We start from the raw sequence: 26,309 nt of genomic DNA, 5'->3' as shown, positions 1-26,309 counted from the left end.
ATCTCTTTTCATTATAAATACAGAGAAATATATAAAGAGTTATGTACGATCATATTAAAAGACGACGCGTATTCTTTTAATGCACGGCAAACTGGCAACACTAGCCCAAATGATTTTAGCGCCACGCTACTACAAAAAGCTGAACTACTAGTTAGATACAAGAGTTTATTGTTTTCTTTTTTAATGTATTGCGAAATTCGTTGCAATGGTTTTGTAATTTTTTTTCACTTCAGTTCAACGAAATACTTAGTTTTTAATTCCTTAAAAATTTAACTAAGAATTTTTATTAAGCATATTTTTCATTCTTTATAATTTTGTACTAATTTAGGTCAAATTAAAAAATGTTATATTTAGCATTTTAATAATTTACGTTAATGAAATAAAAAATGGAACACCGATGTGTTTTTCTGCGTTAAAAGTAAAATCTTCCAAACACATCCCAACAATAAATTTTCAAATTTGCACTTATTTGTAATTATTTAGATTTAATATAAATAGTTATTCATAATTGAAGTTTCTTTAATTTACAAAACCAACTATTCATACATTTTTGAATATAAATGAAAAAAAAATTAGAACTATTTTTTTTATCTTATGTTTTAGTACAAAAATTTAAATTCTTAAGCTGTTTGTTTTGGATATTATATTTTATTATGAATATGATTCCTATAATCTAAAATATTAGTAACTAACGCTCGCCAACCCCCGAAAATTGCTACGCAATCTTATATAGTTTGCTTCGCAAACCAAGCTCGCTTCGCTCACTACTAACGTAGGTACATTGCAAATGCACAAAATTCTAAGAATTCAAAACAATCATTCAAATCCATATAACAACTTCTTTTTTTAAAAAAAATTACATCATTTTAGTAAATACTAAGTCATTAAAATAAATTTGAATCCAAATAAATGACATGTAATTCGTTAAACCTATTAGAAATGTGCTATAGTATAAATTCTTAAAGCGTAACAGCACGACTGAGACTCATTTTTCAATGAATAACTAATAACAATAATAAAACAAATAAATTCGTGATATAAATCAAAAATTGTCAAATAAATTCGTAATATATAAATTCTTGAAAAAAAAGCGCTTTCGACAAAATACTAAAATAGAGATCTATCGACAAAGACTACTCACTTCTGCCTAGCTTAAGGACATTTCAGTTTCCGTTTTTAAAAGCGCTATATGTTGAGCCACCTCAGTAGATTTGGCATGTGACAGTTTTAGCGGCAATCATTGGTCGATTTTCTCGCGTTGCCATTCGGGGAGTTGCAATGAGGCTTTTTTTGTCGCCGAGTAAGAGAAATATATATATATATATAGATTTAAAAAGTACCAAAACGTATTTTGGTCATATTTAAAGCGTCAGAAAAAAATATTTATTAAAGAGACGCTGGTGACCCAATCGCATCAAACAGAAGCTCATTGTGTTAAATAAATTGTGATTTATTTGAAAGATTTTAATTTCTAACCAGTTTACTTGTTCTTAAATATATTTCAATCTTGAATAAAATACATATATAAATGGTTACCATGCACTATCACTCCTTATAAACTAAAGAAGAAATTCCACAAAACCAATAATAATGTAGATTTTTTCATTTCTCTGCTTGTAGTAGAATTTATTATATGATAGAAAGAAATAAACACGAGTAAATAAAAATAAATCCGAAGCACCTCTTTACATATAATGGAACTCGAGATAAAAGAATTGGAATTGATTGGAAAATTTTATGTTTTCACATAAATGCAAAGTATGAATAACTTTGAAACGCATAAATCCTAGCAATCCTATCTTCATTCGATTTATTGGAATGATGCAAGGAAAAACAGAACTTTAAAACTAATGACACTAAGAGAAGTAATACAATCCTTCATGATTTAAACATAACCATCGTTCAGCATAATCGAACGGAAATAAAGAGAAATATAGCAGAGACATTAAATTCGAGTGTCAACTAACCAAATCTACTATATCAATTAAACGTTTTTTCTTAAGTGTAGCTAGCGGGAAGTGAAACATTTTTGGAAAAACGTCGTGAAGTAGATCCGACCTTGAACATGATTCTAATTTGAAAGTTATCTATTCTGTTAAGACATAAATAAACTGTCATTGAATCAATTACTCAGGAACTATTCAACCGATTTCGTTCACATTTTGCGCTTTGGCATCTAAATTGCATGCTTTAAAATTACGTAACGAATTATATCCCTTTCGATTAAATTTATTTTTACTATATTACTAAGTAAAATAATGAAAAATAGTAAATATTTACTAAAATTTATTTCTTGCATCAATTTATTTTTAGATAAACGAATTTTATAATTGTGTGCAAAGATTTTTCCATTCGCTTAAAAGTTCTCGAGATATGGCGAAATACGGGTTCAAACTTTGAATGGTTTATCTGACAGAACTATGGGGAGCATATTTCCCAGATTGCGACTTCCCTCTACATTTTGGGGGTCAAAAATCCAAATCTATCAAAAAAATGTGTTTTTACACAGAAAAAGTACGTTTTTGCACCTGATTTCGTATCTTAAAATATCATCTGCACCAATTAATTTGCATATTTGAAGTCACCCTCTCGAAGTCCTAGAATATGAAGAACCGATCATTGGATCAAAAGTTATTCAGGGTGATCAGTTTTTTTCATTTTGCACACTGTACATTCGTCTTGGTTACTACTAAAGTTTATATGTTTTATAATTTTATAACCGTCGTTGAACAGCCGACCGAATTTTCAGTTTTCGACTACCAATATTTAACTTCGTAGCCTAGTAATTTTGAACCCAATCCGGAAGACAAGGGAACTCTTAGATCAAGTATGGGCCGAAAATTGTTTTTACTGAGGACTTTCTGATGGAACTAACCCGCATTTGCGTTACATGGTGAAGAAAAGCACGAAAACCTCCCACTGTTAGCCTGACGGCAAAGGGACTCTAACCCATGATCCGTCTACCACTAAGAATATTTTACGTCAGTACTGTGGTCAGTGCGAGCCGGGTGCGGAATTCGAATGAACCAACCATCGCTGGGATTCGAACTTCGCCCACCTCATTGGAAGGCGAATTTTCTTTTCCTTGAGCAATCACGACTCCAAGTTTATACGTTATAATTTTGAACAGTTGCTAAAAGAGACTAGGTATTGAAATTTTTTCCAATGTGAGGCAAAAAGTATATATTCCATGGCAACAACTGAGAGTGCATTTAGGGCTGAAATCAAACCAATTATATAATATGAGACATGATTAAAACGACATGAACAACAGTCCTGTGTAGCTTACTCTCAAGCAGGACAACGTGGGTTACACTTAGATGTTAATATAGTCCATCCCTTAGGATGCAGTAAATTTTAATTATAATATGGTTCAATGCACCGATGTTACAGTTCATTTTGAACAAATTTATTAATAGCAAAACTTTACTTTCTGGAATATATCTTCTCCCCTCTCTGTAATATATTCGGGTGTAGTCAGTGTTTATAAATTTGGGAGTGGCACTATTATCTTATACCTATCCTTTCATGTAAATGGTGGTATCTGAGATAAATGAGTCACTCCATCCTCAACCTTTTGACTCCAGAAAGTTGATTTTAAGGACGATTCTTACCGCCGTAACGGTAGATAATCTGGTTGTGTGACAATTTTGTACTGGTTTCCGTACAGCATAACTGGAGTTTGCATTGTTTTAGGTATTAAAATTTGCAATATACTCGTTAATACAGATAATTATTAGACGCACTGTAAGATTCTATGCAAAATCGTAATCATCATGTGATACTATGCAGCTTTATCGTTTCTACGCGACTGAAACCGGTTTGCACTTGTTTACGTTCGTGTATTAATTGGTTAGCATTGAAATGCTGTACGTTAAAAATAAATGCGAAAGGGAAGTATCTAAAAAATTTCCTTAATAAAAACCTATTACATGTATGTTTAAATATACGAATCTTGCCTATAAACTCGTGCAAAACATGCAATTATTAAAACACTACAGTGTGTCTAATATTTTGGTTTAATTATAATAATATACTAATATAATACCTGATATAATGAATATTCTATATTTATATAATATATCGTCTAATTGAACCAATTGATACACGAACGTAAACAAGTGCAAACCGGTTTCAGTCGCGTAAAAACAATAAAGCTGTATAGTATCACCTGATAATTAAGATTTTGCATAGTTAATAGTATGTCTAATGATTTGGCTTGGGACTGTATATCGGGCTGGTAACTAATTTACCCCTGTTTTAAAAAAATTAAAAATTTAAGGTTTGGAAGCCTTTGGTTTCTCTTTCAACCAGGGTGGGCTTTTTGCCGGCAGAAACTGGTTTTTGCCATGCCAGCGGCAGAAACTGGTTATAACCGGTAAAAACCGACCAAAACTGGCAGAAACTAAAAATACGTCTATATTAGTTCTAGTAATTGCTTAATGAGATTTTGTTTAAGTGAACTGAAGAATGTAACTCCATATAACTGTAACAAACTTTTTAATGCATTGTTTGTAAATATATATTATTTTGTTTATATTAATTATAAAGAGTGCAGTATATCAAATATTTATATAAAACAAATCGGACCCATTTCCTGAAACTTATTTTTCCTGTCAAGTTCTGACAACTACCCCAGCTGCTACATTGTGGTCCAGTTTTAAAAAATATGCAATAGATGAAAGTTTCACAAATCTTGCTTGTTCCTTGATGACAATGCCTGCTAGTTCTGCTGGACTTGAGAGAATCTTCTCAAATTTCTCGTTCGTGCATAGGCAAATTGAAAAATTATTTAGGTTTAGAAACTGCATCAAAACTTGTCTTTTGTTATAGATTACTGCTGAGTACAAACAGTGTAATATTTGATTTTGAGTGGGATAATTTTGTAAATAAATTGTACTTTGTTTAACATTTAATTTTTTTTCCTATAAATTATCCATTGTATGTCAATCTCAGTACTTACTTTTATGTCATTTTCTGAATTTCTGCCACAAATGTGGCAGAAAAGGGTTTCTGCTATGCCGGTTTCAACCGGTTTCTACCAGTGGTTTTAACCACTTCGGCAGAAACTTGCCAACCTTGCTGTCAACTCTCCTCTGGATTTTCATGAAAAAGTTGGACTTATCTTTATAACCAGTACGAAGTTAGACTTTGAAGTCAAGGCTTCCATTTTTAAACTCTTCACACGAGCGGTTCTCTCAACACCCTCTCCATATGCTGAATAAGTTTCTTTTGTGGCCTCAGGTCTTTGATTAAAAGCATTCGATAAGTGAGAGGGATGTCAAACACCAGTGATACTTGATTAATGGCGGTAATAGTTACACTGGTGATAGGTGCTGTGGTATTACGTATATCTAGCATACTGATGTGGGTACCAGAAATAGGTATAAGTTTTTTCAAGCCCTCGAAGCAGAATAGCACCATTCGCTCTGTAGTTTGACAAACTACAAGCAAAAATGCAGTTGAACCAGTTTAAAATTAATAGCGAATTATTACATTATTATAGTGGAATTATTGGAATACTATTCATATAGTATGAATAGTCTCTCAGTGCATCCGGCTTGTATTTTTACCTTAGTGCCGACGTAAACTATCCTCATTGGTTGACGAATCATGGGTTAAAGTCCCTTTGCCATCATGCTAACCATGGAAGATTTTCGTGGTTTTCCTCTCCATGTAACGCAAATGTGGATTAATTCCATCACAAAAGTCGTTCATGAAAGCAAAATTTCTGCCAATACTGGATCCAGGAGTTCCCTTGTCCTCTGAATTGGGTTCAATATAACAAAACTACGGAGTTGAACATTGGTAGTTGTAAACCCGAAATAGTGCCGGCTGTTCAACGACTGGTATAAAATAAAATATAAAACAACAACACATACTCTATTTTCGATAACCTGAATATGACTCCCTTCTGGTTTTATGATAACGAGGTTCGACTGTAATTCAAAAGTTTTAATAAAAGCAATACTTAGTTATACGACGAAAAAAACTTGTATAATTAGATCAATGAATTCATGGCGTCAATTTTTAAATTAGATGGCAACAAAAAAGAAATTTTTTAATTTTATTCAACAACGTGCATCAAAATTGCTTGATTCATTTTATTTTGTTTCAGTAGCATTGAAAAAAAAAGAATTCTAAAGAACGATTGCATTTTAATGATATTCATTCTAATTATATTTTAAAGAAGAAAAATAACGAGCCATAATGACTTTAAAAAGCTGATATCTTGTTATAGGAAAAGTGATTGCGTATTCCGTGTCACTGAACAATAGAATCCGACCTTCCCTTTGCTGTAATGAATCGCTGTTGTGCACAGGGTGTAACCTAGCATATTTCTGTCACCACCTACTCCATCACATCTCCTCCGCCCCCGGAATGGCGATTTATCTTCACTCTCAGCACATACACCCGCGCCCCCTATTAACAATGATTAATTGAGGAGCACTTAGTTAACTGTCACCGTAACAACATCTCCACCAACTCAATCAATGCACCTTTATTTTCTGTTCTTGAAAAATGAAGTTATATGCGTGTTTGACTCCCATTGAAGAATTAAGGAAACGAACATGTTAAAGTCAAATTTTAAAAACATGCTAATTTCTACGTTGAAGAATATTATGTTATGGTTGGCCAAGATTAAAAATCATTGATGTATTTTCGTTGAAAAAAATAAGACGATTTTTTTATAAACTGCAAATGCTCTTGTAAAGTTTTCAACGGGTTCGAGTTCAACGATGGCTGGTCGATACGAATTTCACACCCGGTACTGACATAAGTATCCACAATACTGACGTAAAATATCCTCGGTGGTGGACGGATCATGGGTTCGAGTCCCCTTGCCGTCAGTAATCGTGGGAGGTTTTCCTCTCCATGTCACGCAAATGCGGGTTAGCTCCATCAAAAAGCCCTCCACGAAGGCAGATTTCTCCTAATACTTGATCCAGAAGTTCACTTGTCTTCTGGATTGGTTTCAAAATTATAAGGCTACGGAGTTGAACATTAGTAGTCGTAATCCCCCCCCCCAAAATCGGTTTAACTGTTCAACGACGATTATAAAATAAAGTATAAAATAAAATAAAATGGGTGACGGACCATGGATCAGAGTCCCCATTTCATCTGGCTAACCGTGTTTGCTGTTCGTGCTCTTCCTCGCCGTATATATATATATATATATATATATATATATATATATATATATATATATATATATATATATATATATATATATAAGCTTCCTTTTCTGTTATTTGTTTACTGTACAAATCATAAATAAATTTCGTAACACTGGTTAACAAAAAGAAAAAGAAGTTTCATCCATGCAAAGGAAATATAATTATCCTACATAACTAAAAAGCATAATTGTCTAAAAATTGTTCTTGCTGTTGTTTCTAATGCATTCCAATAGGGTTGGCACGGAATGATTCGTAAATTAACGAAGAACCAGACTTTTTTCTTAGCTATCAGGATAAAACTAATTCAAGTGGTTAAGATCTCTTCTACCAGTAAAATGTTCCTGTATGTCTTATGTAACTCTACCTTTGGTAATTAGCCTCAAATTTTATTTGTGCTCAGTATATTTTCTTAATAATACTATATTTCATTAAGTATATTATTACGTGTTTGATTATTATTAAAAATTATAACCAAACTGAAAGTTAACCTATGATATTACCTTCTAATTGCACAAAATTTTATGATATACGTATTTAAGCCGTTTTCTAAAATTATTAACGTCTTACAATTATTATACAGAAAATAAATAATATTTAAAATAAGCTTTGCGTTAAACTGTTTAGTCAACAAATACAACTAAAATAATTTAAAAAGAATTAAACATTATTGGGAATAAACTTTTCGCCCTATGACAAAATAATAATGTCTTTGTCCTAAATAATTTGTCAAGTTTCTATAGAAACCCAAAATTAAACAGGGTTTTAAGAATCAAAATTGTGAATGATGCTGTAATGCTTACCGAGCAAAACGATTAAGTTTAAATTTTATCCTAATAGAACTGATGGGTACTGAATCTGTGTTAATACAATAAGACATTTTGGAATATTTTAATTGAATATTTTATGTAGCAATCTATTTACCATCAAGAACGAAACAAAAAAGGGTTATATAGCAATCGTAGAGTTGTTGAGCGAAGCGAGCAGTAACAGAAACTCCCAGTACATAATATATTTTCAAATTAGTCAAGTAATAAAGAAAATTATTTTACTTTCCCTATTAAGAACTTTAATTTATTCATTTTGATATTCAAATTCTTTCTTATTTCGACATCTAGCGCCTTATTATGAAAACGAAGTATGAAGTTAAAAATAAACAAAAAGAACTAAAAACAGTGTTAAATAAAAAAATAATCGAAACTAAAAGTAAACGATCTTTCCGTATTGCGATAAACAGTTCTTCATATTCATAGGCGGCCATTTAGCTTCAATTATATCTTTGATGATTATCTTGGAAAGAAGCATGTCTCGTGATACAACTTTCCATTAAACGCTCTGTGGCAAATTAACTGAGATAGGGGGAGCCACACGACTTGCGAGAGTTGAGAGGTCGCGTTACTGCTTGCTGCTACTGAATAAAAACATCACAAAAAAATGAAAACGATATTCGCTTTCTTGGAGTAGTTAAGAGCACGAAATTTCGATTGGTTTGATGATTATCGTCCCCATCTTGGAGAATGAATTTGCACAACAACGATGAGGAGGAAAAAAATTATTAAAAAAATAGTAGTCGCAGATATGCTTTTTTTTTCTTCATGAATTCGGTATGAAATTCTGGTGTTGTTGAATCTATGTACTAGAGTTGAGCTAATTTGGCGATACGCAAATAACACGCAATATTTTTTTAATTGCACGTAATTAAGAAAAACAATAAAATTGCTATTTACGAATTAATCAATTGTTATAATTAATGCATCTTAGTATCAATAAGTAATTTTATATGTGGAAACATCATCAATGCATTTTTTATAAGCTATCTTCTTCAACAAAAAAAACTATTTATTTAAGAACAAGGAATAAAAAATTAATGTTCTACATATGGTATTCAAACATAACATAATTTTGAATCTGGAAAAATTTAATGCTGACAAAATACCACATACCACTTAACAAGTTTTTCATCTAACCAGTTTTAAACTAATAAACAAACAATATTATTTGACAGTAGTATCCTTTTTTTCATTCCATTTATTGGCTACTCTAAATCTTCCAAAAATTCCAATTTTTTTTCATTTTTTCCTTAAAAGACACTTTCTATTAATCAATTCATTCTTATCATTGATGATTATTCAAACGCTTCATCAACTTTTTATATCATCACTATCAATCCCTTTATTCCTTTCTTTTTCTCAATACTTTATCAATTTTTTTATACCTTCATCTACCATCTATTCGTTTTTTATTAATTCATTGCCATTACTCTTTATCATTTATTGCCGCATTCATTCATTCGCCACTTTTTTTACACATGTTTGTCGTTTTATAGAATTTTCTATTTAATAAACATCGCATTATATTCAACCCTCCGACCTTTATTATTTGCTCCATTTTTTTTCTCTATTTATTTATAAATTAATTTCTCTTTATATTCATCTTTCTCCTTGTATACATTTGTTCCTTCTTATGTTCATACCTTGTTCATAAATTTAACCATTCAATCTATTCATTCAATTTTCCATTAGCTCATGTCAATTGCCTTCATTCCTTTCGTTAATACCAAACTTACTTAAATTTTTATCATATTACATTTAATTTCCCACATCATTGCATGTATTGCTAAAATTTTGAAAAAAATAATAATGACTGAAGTAACCTGAAAAGATATATTTATAAGACTAAGATGACCTTTTTCTTACAATAATATTCAAATTATAATGTTACAAAGCGAGTAACAAATGCAAAAAAAAAAAAAAAAAAAAAATTCAATGAAGATATTATAGACTGCAAAATACAATCAAATAATAATAATATTAAAAAGCATCCTGCTAAAAGATTTAACAATTAAAGTAGAACTCTAGCACCAATAGAACCTCTAAGTTTCGTTTTAAGATTTAATTTAGAGTTACAAAAAGTCAAATGACCTTGAATCTTTATTGCATCTACGAAAGATTGTAAACTGCAAAATACAGCCAATAAATAATGATGATAATAAAATTAAAATAAAATCATTCTAAGAGGTTTTTTTACCGAGATAGAATCAATATGAGAACTAAATTCGGGGACTAAAGATGCAACCAAATTATTATAATTATCATAAAAATTAAAAAGAGCATATCACTAGGTTTAGCAGTTACAAGGTAGAACTTCAACAACCAGGGTGACCACTAAATGTGGTTTTCAAATTATACACATTCTAATAAAAATTTTGAAACTGATGCAAACGAGCTTGAGACTTTATTAAGTCTGTTAAAGATCCTACATTCTAAAATTTATAAAATACCATGCAAAAATAAAACTTATAATAATAATAGTATTAAAGAAAACAACACGATGAAAAATACTTAACTCAGATAGAACTTTTACAACCAATATGACGTCGATAGTTTTATTTTCAAAGGTTTTTAACTGAGGTAAAGCTTTATCAACATTTAATATGATTTCTAAATTTGGTTTTGAAATTTCACATTAATGTTAAAATTTTAAAATAGCAAGCGAATTTGAGACTTCATTAAACCTGTAAACGATATCTAAAGAAAAAATAATAATAATACTAAACACCACGTTAAAAGTTTCTTAAGTGATGTAGAATTTCAACAAACAATATGACCTTTAAATTTTGTTTTCATATTTCAAGCAGAATTCTAACATAGCAAACGACTTTGAATCTCAATCATGATTTTTAAAAATTCTTTAGTTTTTTATAGCGACTGAAACAGAAGTATTGTGCGCTACTATCGCAAACGACTTAAAAACGATTTTAAAATAGCAAACGACTTTAAATCTCAATTATGATTTTGAAAAATTCTTTAGTTTTTTGACATCATATCGCTACTGAAACAGAAGCGCATTGTGAGCTACTGATCGCAGGGCGTCACCCCTCTTCATCAGTCACGAAGCATCGTCAAGTGCGTGACAACGATCATGGTTAATTGATCCTCCTAAAAATATCGTGACGCGTCCTCTTTGGCGAATTCTTTCAATTTAGGAAAAAGTAGCGTGAATACGATACTCATTTACATAGGAGCGTTTATCAATTTTTGTCTGGGACAACCCCTATTTATCATACTTTGTCTCAAATGTTGTTTCGAGAATATCCCAAATGGTAGTTAAAAAAAATTACCACCATGAATAACTTACGATAGAAAAAAATTCTTGCAAAGTTCTTAAACTAGTTTTAAATTTGCATAAAATTTTGAGTTGGTGACGCGTCTTGGCAATAAAGATTTGAGGAGGTTTTAGTTATTTAGGTTTAGTTGTTTAGTTACTGTTCATATAAAATTATTATTTCTTAAAATATGCTGTTCTATTTCTGCAACTTTTTTTTATTATATATTGACATTTTATTAATAAAATGACAGGAATTTCTCTAATAGTGTCGGAAAAACTTAAAAATGTCTATGTTATTTTTTCATATATTTAATATTTGTTTATTAAAAGCAAAATTTTTAATCTAAGAAAACATTTTTATTATATTTTTATCATTATTTTGAATCTAACAGTGATCAAGTCAATTTTTCGATAATAATTTTAATATTAACTTGAATTACCATGAAATCAAGAGAAAAAAATTAAAAAATGTATCGACAAAAACTTTCATTTACGGAAAGTTTCAAAAAAGTTTAAAATTTCATAAATTGAGAATCATAGTTAAAAAAATTCCAGAAAAAAGGAAGAGAAAGCTTGAAATTTAAACTTGCTTGTGGCATTACGAAAGATCAATCTTATATTTATATCCCTAAAATATTTGCTAAATGCGAACAAATTAAATAAGTCGTCATCATTGTCTCGATAGCTCAGGATGAGCTTTGATTTCTTTGGTATATTTCTGGTCTTAGTTCTTCTCCTTGTCCCCAGGTCTTATTCAATTGATACCCTGATTATTCTAAAGTACCTGTTAATGGAGACCAGCTATCAAAATTTTGGACATGACTAAGTAACTAAACACATTTAAACATCCCTTCTTACAAAAGAGAGACCAACTTTTGAATTAGAAACAACAAAAGTATTTATTAAATCTATTACTAAAATAGGATACTAGAAAATAATGGATAAAACAAAACAGATAAGTTTCGTAGTAACTAATTTATTGTCTAATAAAAAACATGATAAAACTTGAAACAAAAATAGTTTCATGCCTTATAAAAGTCTACCAACTTAAATTGAAATATTTCTATCTTACAAAATCGATTATAAATAATCATAATGAACTAGTGGGCTGCGCCCCCTGCTTGCTAACGCTCTCCAACCCCCGAAAATTGCTACGCAATCTTATATGGTTTGCTTCGCAAACCAAGCTCGCTTCGCTCGCTACTAACTTAGGTCCATTGCAAATGCACAAAATTCTAGGAATTCGAAACAATCATTCAAATCCATATAACAAATTTTTTTTTAAAAAAAATTGCATCTTTTTAGTAAATACTAAGTCATTAAAATAAATTTGAATTCAAATAAATGACATGTAATTCGTTAAACCTATTAGAAATGGCAATAGTATAAAATCTTAAGATAAAATTTCTAAAACTGATCTCTGTTTAAAAAGGTTAAAATTTTGGCTATAATTAAGTCTATTAAAAATTGAAATAAGTGAATTGCAATGGAAAAACCTGCATAAACAAATAAATTCTAGTTAAATAAATAAATTCGTAATATAAATTAAAAATCGTCAAAAAAATTCGTAATATATAAATTCGTGAAAAAAAGCGCTTTCGACAAAATACTAAAATAGAGATCTATCGACAAAGACTACTCACTTCTGCTTAGCTTATGCTCTCTCTTGTTATTTCAGTTTTTTAAAAAAAGCCCTATATGTTGAGCCATCTCAGCTAGATTTGACATGTGACATTTTTAGCGGCAATCATTGGTCGATTTTCTAGCGTTGCCATTCGGGGAGCTTCAATGAGGCTTTTTTTTGTCGCCGAGTAAAAGAAATATATATATATATTTGTAAAAGAATGTTATGATAAATTACATAAAAGAGAAAATTGTTATTGCATTAGTGCGATCATTGGTTACCCATTAGTTAAATGTTTTTCCCTCCTTACTGAATAGAGTTTCATAAACGCCATTACATTTCAAGTCATAAGTTGCCAAATCTGCATGTTTGTACTCATGTCGTCCAATGGACTGGATTGGTTTTCAATTCCAGCCAATATGCTTTTCTTAAGAAATCACATTTTTTTTAACTTCTTCAATATTCAAATTTGTATAAAAACACTGTTTAAGACAGTAATTATGAACATGTTAATCATAAAAAGAATATAAAAATATTTTAAATTAATATTATGTAAAAAAAAAAAAAACTGAAATTGTTAGCTGGAAAAAATAAAAACTCAGAAATCCAAGAACTCATAAAAACCAAGAAGTTCCAAAAAATATCATCTGTTTTTTTCTTATTTTTTTATTTGACCTTGTTGTACTCCTTTTTTATTAATGATTATGTTAGCCTGTTTTTTTATAGACTCTTACAACTCTTTATTTATGATTATGAAGTTTGTCTAGTGAAAAAGTATACGGACATGAAAAATTTGAAGCAACACCCATTTCTCCATTGGGTAATATTTTTTTGTTTTTCAGGAAGGAATTAACTTATTACAAATTTAAATATTTTTGCTTTAAAAAATTTACTTACAGAAAACTAAAAATTATTTTGCCTTACAAAAGTAAAGTCAGGTACAATAAATCGTATCTTGTACTTAACAAACTTAAATAATTGACAATGAACTAAAGAATTTTTTTCTTTTTTTGCCCTTCAAAAATTTACCAGCTTATAATAAATTAAAAAATATTTTTAACCTTACAGAAGCTGGCTCAACTGAAATATTTTTTGCTTTACAAAAAAGTTAAAATTTTCAAAAAAGTTAAACATTTTTAGCTTTGTAAAATATTTTAATTTAACATGAGTCAGTTGTTACGTTTTTCATTTCGTTCTTTTTTATCTCATTTTAATTTTACAAATTCTGTCATTTCATTTATAAGAGACAATAATAAATGCTAATGAGAAGAATGCTGATTTAAAAGAACGACCCAGCAAAAACAAATCTGTAGGTCCAGCTCCACAAAACTGCTGTTTGCCACCAGCTAAAGCGACGGGTCTGTGCCGGCAAAAGTCACTTTCAACTGTACTAAAGTGAATGGCTGGCCTTCTGTCGAGCCAACAATACCGGCCTATCGATGGCCGGTAGTACCTAACCCAGCAGTTACTGTCTAAAACGCGCTGGGTGAGTGATTGCCCGACATTTTCCAGTAGAGGGTAATCAATGAATCAATAATTGAGGGCCAGCAATTTATATACACCCAGCAGCATCCCTTTAGTTTATAGAGGTTTACGAGAGGTCATTGACCTAGTTACAGGAGTAATTGAAACCCACAAACCTAATTTTTATTTAATTCAATTAGCTAAATAAATATCTAGCTATCTAATACATTTCTGAATAAATTATTAATATATGAACTAAGAAAATATTTCTAGGTTAATTTTTTAATTTAAATTGTTTTATGCAAAGAATATTTTTTACACAGTTCAACCCCTTAGTCCTAAAGATTTGCTGTGCACAATCTATGCTTCCAGTTATCAATACATTTTTAAACTAGGTAAACATATGTAATAATCTTTTCTTTACAGTGATATTCTACTTAAAAGCAGAATAATAAAACTGCTGTCCAGAATTATGAAAATTCTGTATCTCACAAGTAATTTTTCAAGTTTTAACTTGAAGTCAATATATATGTCTATAATAGCTTGTAGTCAGTATATATATATGTTTTAAAATAAAAGCTGTGTTCTTAAGGAATCTAGTGATACTATTGTACCCTATACAAAAATAAATACAACCTACAGCCGATAATATTAAGAGGCTGTCCAGAGATGATCATTTAGTGCGATACTGATCATGAATTCATGTTTTACTGATTATATTTAGTCTTGCAGCAAATTTAACAAAAAATAGGTGTATTGGACAAAAATGTACTAATGTAGCCAGTCATGTAATGAATTGAATGTACCCTGAAATTAGTTAAATGAATAATCAACATTGTCTCTTGCAAACATTTTATTATACAAAGACATATAAATACAAAGACATAACCTTAATCAATACAAATATTACACAAATTTCAATTTAATTTTAAAAATAATAAAAACAACAGAGAAATCATATCTTTGTCTACATAGAATCACTTGGAATAGCACAGAAGAGTTCTCCTGAAAGAGAGGATAATAAAATAAAAATTATGCAAATCGTATATTTTAAAAACATAAGTATTTTTGTGAAAATGAGCTTTTAAAACTAAAATTTCTATCGAAAAGTTTTTGCTTTTATCATTTCATTGATAAATTTTGACTCATCAAATTAGTCTTCAAATTAGTAACACCATGCAAAACATACACCTGTCTTATAATTTAGAAAGATTTTGAACATAAAATTCCTTTCTGAATGAAATTATTGAATATTGACTCACGAACCCATTAAGATTGACAACTAGTACATGAAAATCTAAGTGTTAAATGAAAAGTTATTCAGGGTGTTTAATTTTGTGCTCACCTTTTCTCAGAAAATATTTAATTTTAAAAAACATGCAGTTTTTTCTTCATTAATTTTATGGTGCTCAATTTTATTGCATTTAATATTTAAAACAATTATGATATTCTAATGTAAATTATTGTTTCAAGGAAAGGTATAGAAGAAAAATTACTTTTAAATATATATTACTTACATGCACGAATGTATCAATAGTATTTCTTTTTCGCTTTACTTTTATGATTAAATTTTTAATTGTATACCCTTGACAAAAAAAATTTCAAAATTTACAACATTTTTCATATTAAAATAGGCATCAAAACAATAATATGTATTGAATTGAAACCAGAATTGAAACCATATGAAAAAAGGTTGCTCAAAATTTGCTAGTTAAAAAGGCAGATAATTTTACAATTCTGTAATAACTTTATAAATCAATAAATTCTTAAATTACTTTAATGGTGATGCTTTGTGAAATTAATATTTTCCTCATATAAAAAACACAAGAACTAGATAAGAATAATGACAGATTTGACCAATGTCACGATTTCCGTAATGTCTTTATATAACTGGTATAGATGTAAGACAAAAAATGAAAAGTTTACATAAATATTAATAACATTGTTTACATCTCTGATGAAATTTCTTTTCTTCAAATTTTTTTATTAATTTAGTTCCTTCTTTTAACAAAAAATATTTGTTAAATACTCCATTACTATGCCTAGGAATAAAAAAGGGAAAGGTGCTTCCTTAAAAAAAAAGGGTACACCGAGTTTTTAAAGGGCTTTTAATTAACACCGTAAATAGTTAACAAAATGTGTACTATTATGTAACAGCTGAATTCGATTCTTAACGACTGTAAAATTACCATCCTATACCTACTATTTTACATGTATATTTCAAAAAGTAGTTCTCACCCATTATCAAAATGAGAAAAATTTGTAGCTTACAAAGAAAAAAAAACATGCTAATAGAAAATCATTGTGCAATAGAAAAAAATATTGTTAAACTTGAAGGCTTTTTCCATAATTTAAACTATTAACTAATAAACGATTAATTAAAAATAAATATTGAAAGGTACATATTTTTAAAAAAAAATATTCATTTCAAATTTTTTTAAAAAATCTTTTAATAAACTTATTGATACTAAAAAAATCTTTTAAAAATTTAACCAGTTGAGAATTAACAAAGTAAATATTTGTAATGGTATCTGAATCAAACTTATTAACACGAATAATTTTAAAAGTGTGTAATCATCATTTACACATTAAATTTTTTAAAAGGAATATTATCAGACAGTGTCGTCAAAGGGCAGTGAGGACGGTTGGCCCTTCTCGAGGAGGTACACTGCATTTTTATTTGATACAGAAAAATTAGTTGTCATTTTCTGTAGATTAGAATAGCAGGAGTTGCACATTAACCACTTTCAACATATACTTTTCGAATTCTAGCAAATAAACTCTGTAATAGGATACACACATTATGGGCCACAAATAAAAAGAAACAAAACTTATTTAAATCTAATGAATAATTCAGAGAAAAATTAGACTGAAAACATTTAAACCTGTTTGATTGCCCAAGGACAGGAGCGTTACAATGGGCGTTTCCTTATTATAGACTTTTTTCCCTTTTTTTTTTTTTAAATTGCAGGCATTGGGGGGTTGTCCCATTGGCCACAGGAATGCCAGAACTACTACTTTCTTCTCGTTACCCAGTGGGCACCTGTGGTGAAGCAGGGTCGCCCATGTCACACAACCACAACCCGTTTATAGGGCGGAAAGTTAAAAAAGAATCTTTAAAAACTTCAACATTTCAATATGCAATTAAACTGGTTCTGATGTTTTTCATCTCGTTTAACTCATAAAATCGTAAGATTTCTATAATCTTTTTGCTTCTGTCGCACTTAAATGTTAGTTTAGAGATTCCTAATGTGTTTACATTCTAAACTTCTGTTTCAAGAAAACTTTTTTGTTTTTAAAAAGGTAGGTGTATATATTTTTGCCAAATAAAAATATTTTGTACTATTGAAGAATAGATAAATAAGTGAAATGTAGGTGTTATTAACATTATTTCTTAGTTACCATAAATTAAATTTACTTACACATTTTATTAAGAATTTTTTAACTTTTACGGGGCATTTTATTTGCTTGGACTAAAAAATTGTTCTTATCGCAAAAAATTGTTCTACCAAATAATGTCTTAGAAGGCATTCAATAGTGTACAGGTTAGTTTCAAGATGCTTCAAATCAGTACTTTGTCGTTACTTTTTTCTCTCTTTAACCTACACGTTTTTAAGCTATGTTAACAAGGTAGGTTTTTAAATATGATTGTGTTTTCACAATCAAAATCTTACTGTAGTACTTAATAAAATTTTAAAAAAATATTTTATATACATCAATAAAATTTATAAATATAACACTTTTTTTCATTGAATAGGGAAGTGAACGATTAAAATGAAAATTAATAACCATTATTAAAATATAAAACTACATACAGTGACCAATCACTTCTGCGCCACCTCTTTTATGTGCCTTTTGCATATATACAAAAGTTTTCAAAGGCCCTTGATCATTATATAGGAAAATAATAATAATTATAATTCTTTATGCATCATTCAGAAAATAAATATTTCAATTCAGCACACAATTTTTTTTTAAAAGTCTAAAATTTTGATTTTATTTTTTGTTTAAATAGAAAAAAATAATCCAATTTTTTAGAAAAAGTTTTCAGTTTAAAGCAAATAAACAATCTTCGTTACAGATAAAAGGAAATAAGTTACTGGATCTAGTAATACAGTTCATTTTTCTTCCCTATGGGATTTTTTTCACCTTTATTGTTTCTAGGAAGACATTTTTTTATATGAATTTGAATAAGGTGTCTTATCTATCACACCACCCACTTTGAAACCACCATATATACCACCCATATGCTTTCAAAATTTATCTAGCAGTGTCTTTCCCACCACCAATTAAAACGTTAGTTTTTGGTCAAGGAATGTAAAGCTATAGCGATTACTATTACTCAGTTTACGCGAAAACAGAGATGACAAAAACATTACTCGACCCTGTGGCAGAATTTTTTCTGGCTTTCTGCGACAAACCTAACTAGAACCAATATCTTTCTGCAAGATATTTTTATCGTTATAAATATATGTGTAATGAATTTATAATAATAGATGCACTTCATGTTTATAAAAAAGCCTACATGCATAGAATAAAACTATGTAGATTTTTTTTTTCTTCATGTCATAATATAAGTTTAAATTTCTTAAGAAGTTTAAATGTGCATAATCTTCGATAATAAAGAAAAATTGTAAATGTATAGATCTGCAGACAAAAATGCTTACTAGAGCATAAATAAAGATAACCCAGAACCTGTAATAAGATAGAACTTATAAAAATAGCTAAGAATGGACAAAAAGATTAAATTTATAAAACAACATAACTGAATTTGAAGTATCAGCTTAAAACGTATGATTTAATGTTTCATTATAGTAATTGTATCAGGTACAGAAACAAATCAGGTGAAAAAATTAATATTGAGGTTGAGTAATCAAAATCAAAATAATAAAATAATATTGACTATAACCGAATTCTAAAAGCAAAAAAATTAAAGCAATCTATTTCTATATGAAAACAATTAGATTCCATTAATTTTGTGCTGACTTATTGAAAAAATTTTATAAAAAAAAAAGGTAAATAAAACTTTTTTCGTGATCAGATTAAGTTCAGAAAGAAAAAAATACACAGCGCTTGCGATTTGTAACAGAAGTCTCACTGTATTGTGTAAATATATAGCATTGATTCCACATGAAGTACGCAGACGCGGTTTCCGACTCAATACGCTCAAGACTATTCAACATCTCGAAACGAAATCGTCTTCATCAGTGCTGAAACATCGGTATTAGAGCCATACTCATTGGATGCGATTTTTTTCACATGCGTATGGAAACCTATTTGAAAGTGTTTCGCCAGTAAATATTTTCCACCAATCTGGTTTTCATTCGCATGCCAAAAAATCGTAGATAGTGAGATATCTTAGGCTTTATTTCATTTATCGTTATATTGCAAGTGTTTTTTTTTTATATCGACGGCTTAATTCAAAAGCTATAGGCATTTTATCATCCGTTTCATCCTTGCTATCAACATCGCTACTAGTAAGAATATTTGGTTTGAATCTAGAACGTTTTTTTTTTTTTCAATAATAGTAGCGTGGAAAGCTTCTTTCCTATTTTCCTGTCGCTTTGCAGAAAAAAAAATCTCTGACATCGCTAGATATTGTCATTTTCCATCTTATTTCTTCTTCGAAATGGGCCCTGAAAAATAAGTTCAAATTTTTTTTTTATAATTATTGTTGCTTCACAAGAGCAACAAATAACCTTTTCGCTAGACATTATTTTTTTAAAAAAGAAAAAATCTTTTTAGGCATGAAATTTTCCACATAAGTGCAAAAAATATAAAACGCTCTATTCTCGTAAGAAAACACAAAAAGCAAATTACTGCGCTAGCGATAAAGGCCGAAGTTGGCAAATGTCCCAAAAATAGCTTAATAAAGGGGAAAAAATTTCTCCCCTTTTATATCCAGTTACTGTTTGTGTTGGACCATGGTTGGACACGGACTAGGGAGATTAACGGAGGATCACGAGTGCTTTCCCCTTCCACGGTACGCTAGAAAAACAATTATTTAAAAACAATTCTGTAAGAAAATAATTTTGCAGAACCATTATTGCTTCTGCAGAAATTTTCTGTTTCTGTCGAAATTATTTTTTTGTAAAACAGTTTCTGTTTCTGCAGAATCTTTTTTGAGAACTTTTGTTTTTGCCGAACCCAAAAATTTGATTTCCCAAATAAGAAAATCTTTCTGCAAGAACTCAGTCCCTTTCTGCGACAATGTCGCTGTGTCGCCGTGTTTCTGCCACGGGGTTACTCGAAATCATTAAAAACAATTAGAAGGTTTAGCCGCTATTCACAACTATTTGTAGTTTTATTCAGCTATTGAAACTTTTCTATCTAGCTTTTCTTATTTGTATGAACTTACTGTTTTTAAAATCTTATGGACTTTTTCTCTTGGTCCCAAAGACTGAAGCATGAGAATTCACTGTATTTTATAAATGAATTCGCTTAATACATTAAAATGTCCCTAATCCTTCTTTAAAATCATAATTCAAATAATAATAATTAAAATAATACTTCTCAAAATAATAAATTATTTATGCACATCAAAGATTCTGCAGATGATAAAAGTAATAAAACTTACAGAAATTCATGGTGGACTGGCACAGGTTTACCAACATTTGAAGAGCTAAAAGGGAAAAAAAAGGGTCTTATTTTTATGTAAATATTAACTTGAGATATACAGTAAAAAAATTTTTCAGTAAACTTTTAGCAGAAATTAAAAAAACATTATACAACGGACACCCAGAAAGATTAAGTAAAAATTAGAATAATATTTTTTAGAAATTTGAATGAGAAAAATAACTTGCAGGCTACGAAATTTTATTAACAGAATCGTCATCAATAAAACAACAAAATTTTCTAAGTTCGCCTCTAGGATCACAAAATATAAGGTCAGCGTTTAAAATCTTCCAAAGAGTTAATTGAAATTTATTTTTTTATTTCCACTTAAAGATTCTCCACAAAAAATTATTGTAAATTTAGCTTTCGCTGAATCTGAAGCTTTTCTTATGTGCATGAACTTACTGTTTTTAAAATCTTATACACTTTTTCTCTTGGTCCCAAAAACTGATGCATAAGGGAGAATTCACTGCACTTTATAAATAAATTTGCTTTATACATTAAAATGTCCCTAATTCTTCTTTAAAATCATAATTCAAGTAATAATAATTAAAATACTACTTCTCAAAGTACCTAATATTAAATTAATTATGTACATCCAAGATTCTGCATATGATAAAAGTTAAAAAACTTACTGAAATTCATGGTGGACTGGCACAGGTTGAAAAGCTAAAAGGAAAAAAAAGGTTTTTATGTAAATATTACCTTGTATACAGTAAAAATATTTTACGGTAAACTCTTAGCAGAAATTTAAAAAGTATTACCCAATGGACACCCAGAAAGATTAAATAAAAATTAAAATATTTTTTAGAAATTAGAATGAGAAAAATAACTTGTAGGCCAGGAAATTTAGAATGAGAAAAATAACTTTTCGACCAGGAAATTTTATTAACAAAATTGTCAACAATAAAAAAAAACACAAAATATAAGGTTAGCATTGAAAATCTTCCTAAGAGTTAATTGAAATTTATTTTTTTATTCCCACTAATAGATTCTCGGCAAAAAATTATTGTAAATTTAGCTTTTGTTGAATCTGAAGCTTTTCTTATTTGCATGAACTTACTGTTTTTTAAATCTTATACACTTTTTCTCTTGGTCCCAAAGACTGGTGCATAAGTGAGAATTCACTGTACTTTATAAATGAATTCGCTTAATACATTAAAATGTCCTTAATCCTTCTTTAAAATCATAATTCAAATAATAATAATTAAAATATTACTTCTCAAAATAATATTAAATTATTTATGCACATCAAAGATTCTGCAGATGATGAAAAAAAAAATAAGTTAATTGATAAATCATTTTAACTATTAATAAATTTAAAAATTTGTATCAGGGGAATTGGTTGGTAATAGTTTCTTTTCTCAATTAAATTTATGTAAAATAGAACAGTTTCACATAAAAGTCATTTTTGAAATTTAATTTATTTTGAAAAAAACTTTTCAAATTGATTATAATCAAATTTTTGTCGTTTCCATATGGTTCGCCCCCTAGTACAATAATTTAAAATATGTGCGTTTAAACCCTCACTTTGCTGTGGTCAGACTGACAGGCAAACAACAACTATTTTGCTCAAGCCAAAACAGATTATGAAAATAAAATAAGAAAATTATCAATAAAAAAAAGCGGCTAGATTTTTTCGTTAAGCCGTGTTTCAAACTACTCGTAAATTTACGTTTAAATTAGTGTTCAATGGAATCTAATATTAAAGCATATTGTGTCTAATAAACTATTATTAATAATTATATTAGTCTAGCACTTCCATACAAAGCTCAATATAAGGATTTGATATTTAGTTTAAGAAAAAAAAAATTCCTTTAAGTGATAAGATGTAAGTTGTCAATGGAATAAGAGTTGAATTTGGAGCACTTCAGCTACTTGGAAAGTGAAGTTGATGAGAACAGAGACGCAGTACTTCACTCAGTTGGAAAATAGTAGAAATTTCAATTGCAAGTTACCATTGTTACAAACATGAAAGCAAGATAATTCAATAAATAATAAATACATTAAGTAATAAAACTTACAGAAATTCATGGAGGACTGGCACAGGTTTTCTAACATTTAAAGAGGTAAAAGAAAAAAAAAGGTCTTACTTTCATGTGAATATTAACTTGAGATATACAGTAAAAAAAATTTCGCTTAACTTTCAGCAAAAATTTAAAAAGCATTACACAACGGGCACTCAAAACGTTTGAATGAAAATTAGAATAATATTTTTCAGAAATTAGAATGAGAAAAATAACTTGTAGGTCAGGAAATTTTCTTAACAGAATTGTCAACAATAAAACAACAAAATTTTCTAAGTTCGGCTCTAGGATCACAAAATATAAGGTTAGCATTAAAATCTTTCAAGGAGTTAATTGAAAAACTTTTATTTCCACTGAAAGATTCTCTGCAAAAAATTATTATAAATTTAGCTTTCAGTGATTTGGAAGCAGTTATAACTTGTTTTCTCAATAGAATACAAGTTAAATTTGAAGCACCTCGGCTACTTCGAAAGTGGTCAAACATCCTTTTAAGAAGTTGTACTTGTAAATAAAATGGTATTATATTCTGTCTATAGCGGTCAGGAAATGATTGTAATTTAAATTGTCAACAAGTACAGAGCTCCTGTAGATTTTAGTACTCTAACTAGTCGAAAAGTAGAAATTTTGATCGCATGTTACCAATACGAGTGCGAGTTCATTAAATTAATAATAAACACAGCAAGAAATAAGAAAACCTATAGAAATTCATGGAGAGCGCTAACAGGTTTTCTAACATTTTTAAAACTAATAGAAAAAGAGTTGTTTGTTATTTTTATTGAGTATGAATTTTGTTTTCATATTGTATTGAACTTTTATATATTTTTGTAATCCCTATAAAAATCGGGCATTATTTTATATGAATATTAACTTGAAATTCACAATAAAAACATTATTCACTTAACTCTTAACAAAAATTATGAAGTAACTTAACATTGATTTCAAAATATAAAAGAATTTTATAATATTTTTTTTTGTATAAGTGGGGTTAGCCAATATACAATTAAGTATGAGCAACTGCGTGCTAAAAAACTTTCCATAATCTATATTTTTTTTAGGTTGTTTAAGAATTCACAGCACGATTCTTCGCAATTATTTATATTAACATGTACAAATAAATTTTTCATCTTAATTTAAACTATTTAGTATAAATTATTAAACCTTTACCTATTTTTACACTTGAATTTAGCTCAAAAATTTCATTAAAATGAAATACATATAACAGAAACAATTTTTAATATTACTAACAGCAATTAGTTAACTAAAATCTAAATATTATTTAACATAAAGAAATAAGTTTTAATGAAAATTCTTGATTATTATACAAACCTATTTTCATAATATACTTAGGTAAACCTGATTTATATCATATGCTACAACATATTATGAATTGCACTTAAAGAGTCATCATACAACAGAATTTATATTTGTTTTTGACGTGCTACTGCTCGATTGTCGCTAAAAATTTGGCGGCGATCTTGGTGTTGATAAAACATTTGTCTGTACATTTTCATTGAATTAAATTTAATATTTTTTATTATTCTATCTTAGAAAGGTGTTAATTATGATGTATTAATTGAATAAAGATGATTGCCAATCTAAAACATAGCGCCAAAACAGCACTTCAAACGCGGTTCTTTGTAAACCGAAATCTGCACGTCGTAAACATATTTGAACAATAGTAAATCAAAAATGATTAAAATAATAACTTCAATGTAATAGAAAAAAATAAAACCTTACCTTTTTTGAAAATTATAAGAATCCAACGTGCTTCTTTTTCTAAACAATAAATTCACAATTACAGTTACTCGTTCGACCGCTTCACTGGCGGCAGCAGACAACTTTAACTTGGTGGCCCATTGGGTAGATTCAGACTGACGGGATGCGGCTGTTTGTAACGTACAGGCCCAACACTTCCTACAATGTTGGCAAAAGTTCATAGGGTGGCCCAGCAATCAACCCAGCTGACAGTAATTTGCACCTTCACTTTTCAATCAGTACCGTCAGTAATTTCGAAGATGGCCAGAACTTATGTTTTTGCTGGGGAGTTGCATTTTGCAAAATTATAATTATTTATTTGATATCCTGTTTGACGCTTATGCTTCTGTATTAAATAATTAGATGAAAAAGCCAACTCTTCATTTAGTTTTAAAATTTGAATTTTTAATTGTATTTATTATTTATACTACAGGTCAATGTAAATTCTAAATTATGAAAAATTGATAGGTTTTTCAATTTCTTATCTAATTTTTGTGCAACATCATGGTCATACTGCTTACGTCCCATTTTTTTTTATTTTTTACTTTGCGTCACTAAAATATCAATTTTTCAAGATATATCGAATAGGGAAGCCCAACTACCATCAAACTGAACAAAGGATTTCGTTTACTGAGGGACGAGAAAAATGGGCGAAATCTGGAAAATGAGGGAGAGAGAGTTGGCAGAAGTACTGAGAATTAGTAGTCTTTTTTTCTACTTCCTATGTACTCATTTAAATACTTAAATTTCTCCTTATTGGACTACTTATACACTGGAAGAACAATTTCTAAAAATTTACCGTAAAACTTAGTGTTAATCAATGTTCCAGTACTTTTTACCAGAAAAGATAACGGCAGGAAAAATATAGAAAACTTACAAATACATGACCAATTAGTCAACGCCAGGAATCAAACCTGGGAACAAGTTTACAAAATAGAAAGCGTGCAAAACTACTTATTTATTTTTATGCTTCTTCCCAAAGGGTGTGGATAATTCCATTCCTTTCCCAAGGAAAGAATGCATAGTATTCCCTACACTATTTTTTAAGACAAAGGGTAATTGCACTGTTTATTCAACGTAAGGAGTTATCACCAGATATTCCCATTACTGTTTTTTTTTTCAATACAAAGGGTTGTTGCCTGTTATTTTCAACACTATTTTTTTAAGGAAAAAATTCATTACTTGATATAAACTTGTCCAATATTCTACACTCCGATTTTTTTTTCTAGAATTAAGGCCCACTGCCCAGTATACACTTCTCTGTATTCATTACATTAATTTTTTGGAGGTTAATGGCCATTGCCCGGTATTCCCTACACTGACATTTTTCAATCTAAATTTTGCTGAAAGTAATACAAAAAACCTTCAACTTTAGCATTATTTCAACTTCTTTTATTTTACATAACTTAATTTCAATAGTTCCCAACTGCAAAATCAATAATATAAACTTAACATGCCCTACAATAAAATTTTTGTCAATAAAAACGATTTTAAATCTCGAATTGCATATTAATTTGTCCGACCCTAACCACTAGCAAACTC

The 26,309-nt window shown here is 29.2% G+C and overlaps 1 protein-coding gene and 1 long non-coding RNA gene across 5 annotated transcripts in view; both read right to left on the bottom strand.

The window, feature by feature from the left end:
- Positions 1-26,309, bottom strand: part of LOC107455153 (protein trachealess) — a 370,741-nt gene that overhangs the window by 304,454 nt on the left and 39,978 nt on the right. The gene's annotated exons all lie outside the window — the stretch shown is intronic.
- On the bottom strand, positions 15,206-25,048 carry LOC147806537 (uncharacterized). Of its 3 annotated transcripts, XR_015435941.1 has the most exons (5): positions 24,750-25,048; positions 23,010-23,039; positions 21,621-21,654; positions 20,948-20,992; positions 15,206-15,375 (listed from the first exon to the last, which is right to left on the bottom strand). It is a non-coding gene; the product is annotated as an uncharacterized LOC147806537 (long non-coding RNA). The 3 variants fall into 3 exon arrangements; XR_015435942.1 differs by lacking the exon at positions 23,010-23,039 and having other exon boundaries at positions 24,750-24,845; XR_015435940.1 differs by lacking the exons at positions 21,621-21,654; positions 23,010-23,039 and having other exon boundaries at positions 24,750-25,044.

This window comes from Parasteatoda tepidariorum, chromosome 8 (genome assembly GCF_982258835.1).
Source record: "Parasteatoda tepidariorum strain Cologne lab strain chromosome 8, Ptep-v5.0, whole genome shotgun sequence".
Taxonomy (NCBI): Eukaryota; Metazoa; Arthropoda; class Arachnida; order Araneae; family Theridiidae; genus Parasteatoda; species Parasteatoda tepidariorum.
Note: the sequence above shows the minus strand (reverse complement) of the source record. Positions and strands in the feature narration are given on the sequence as shown.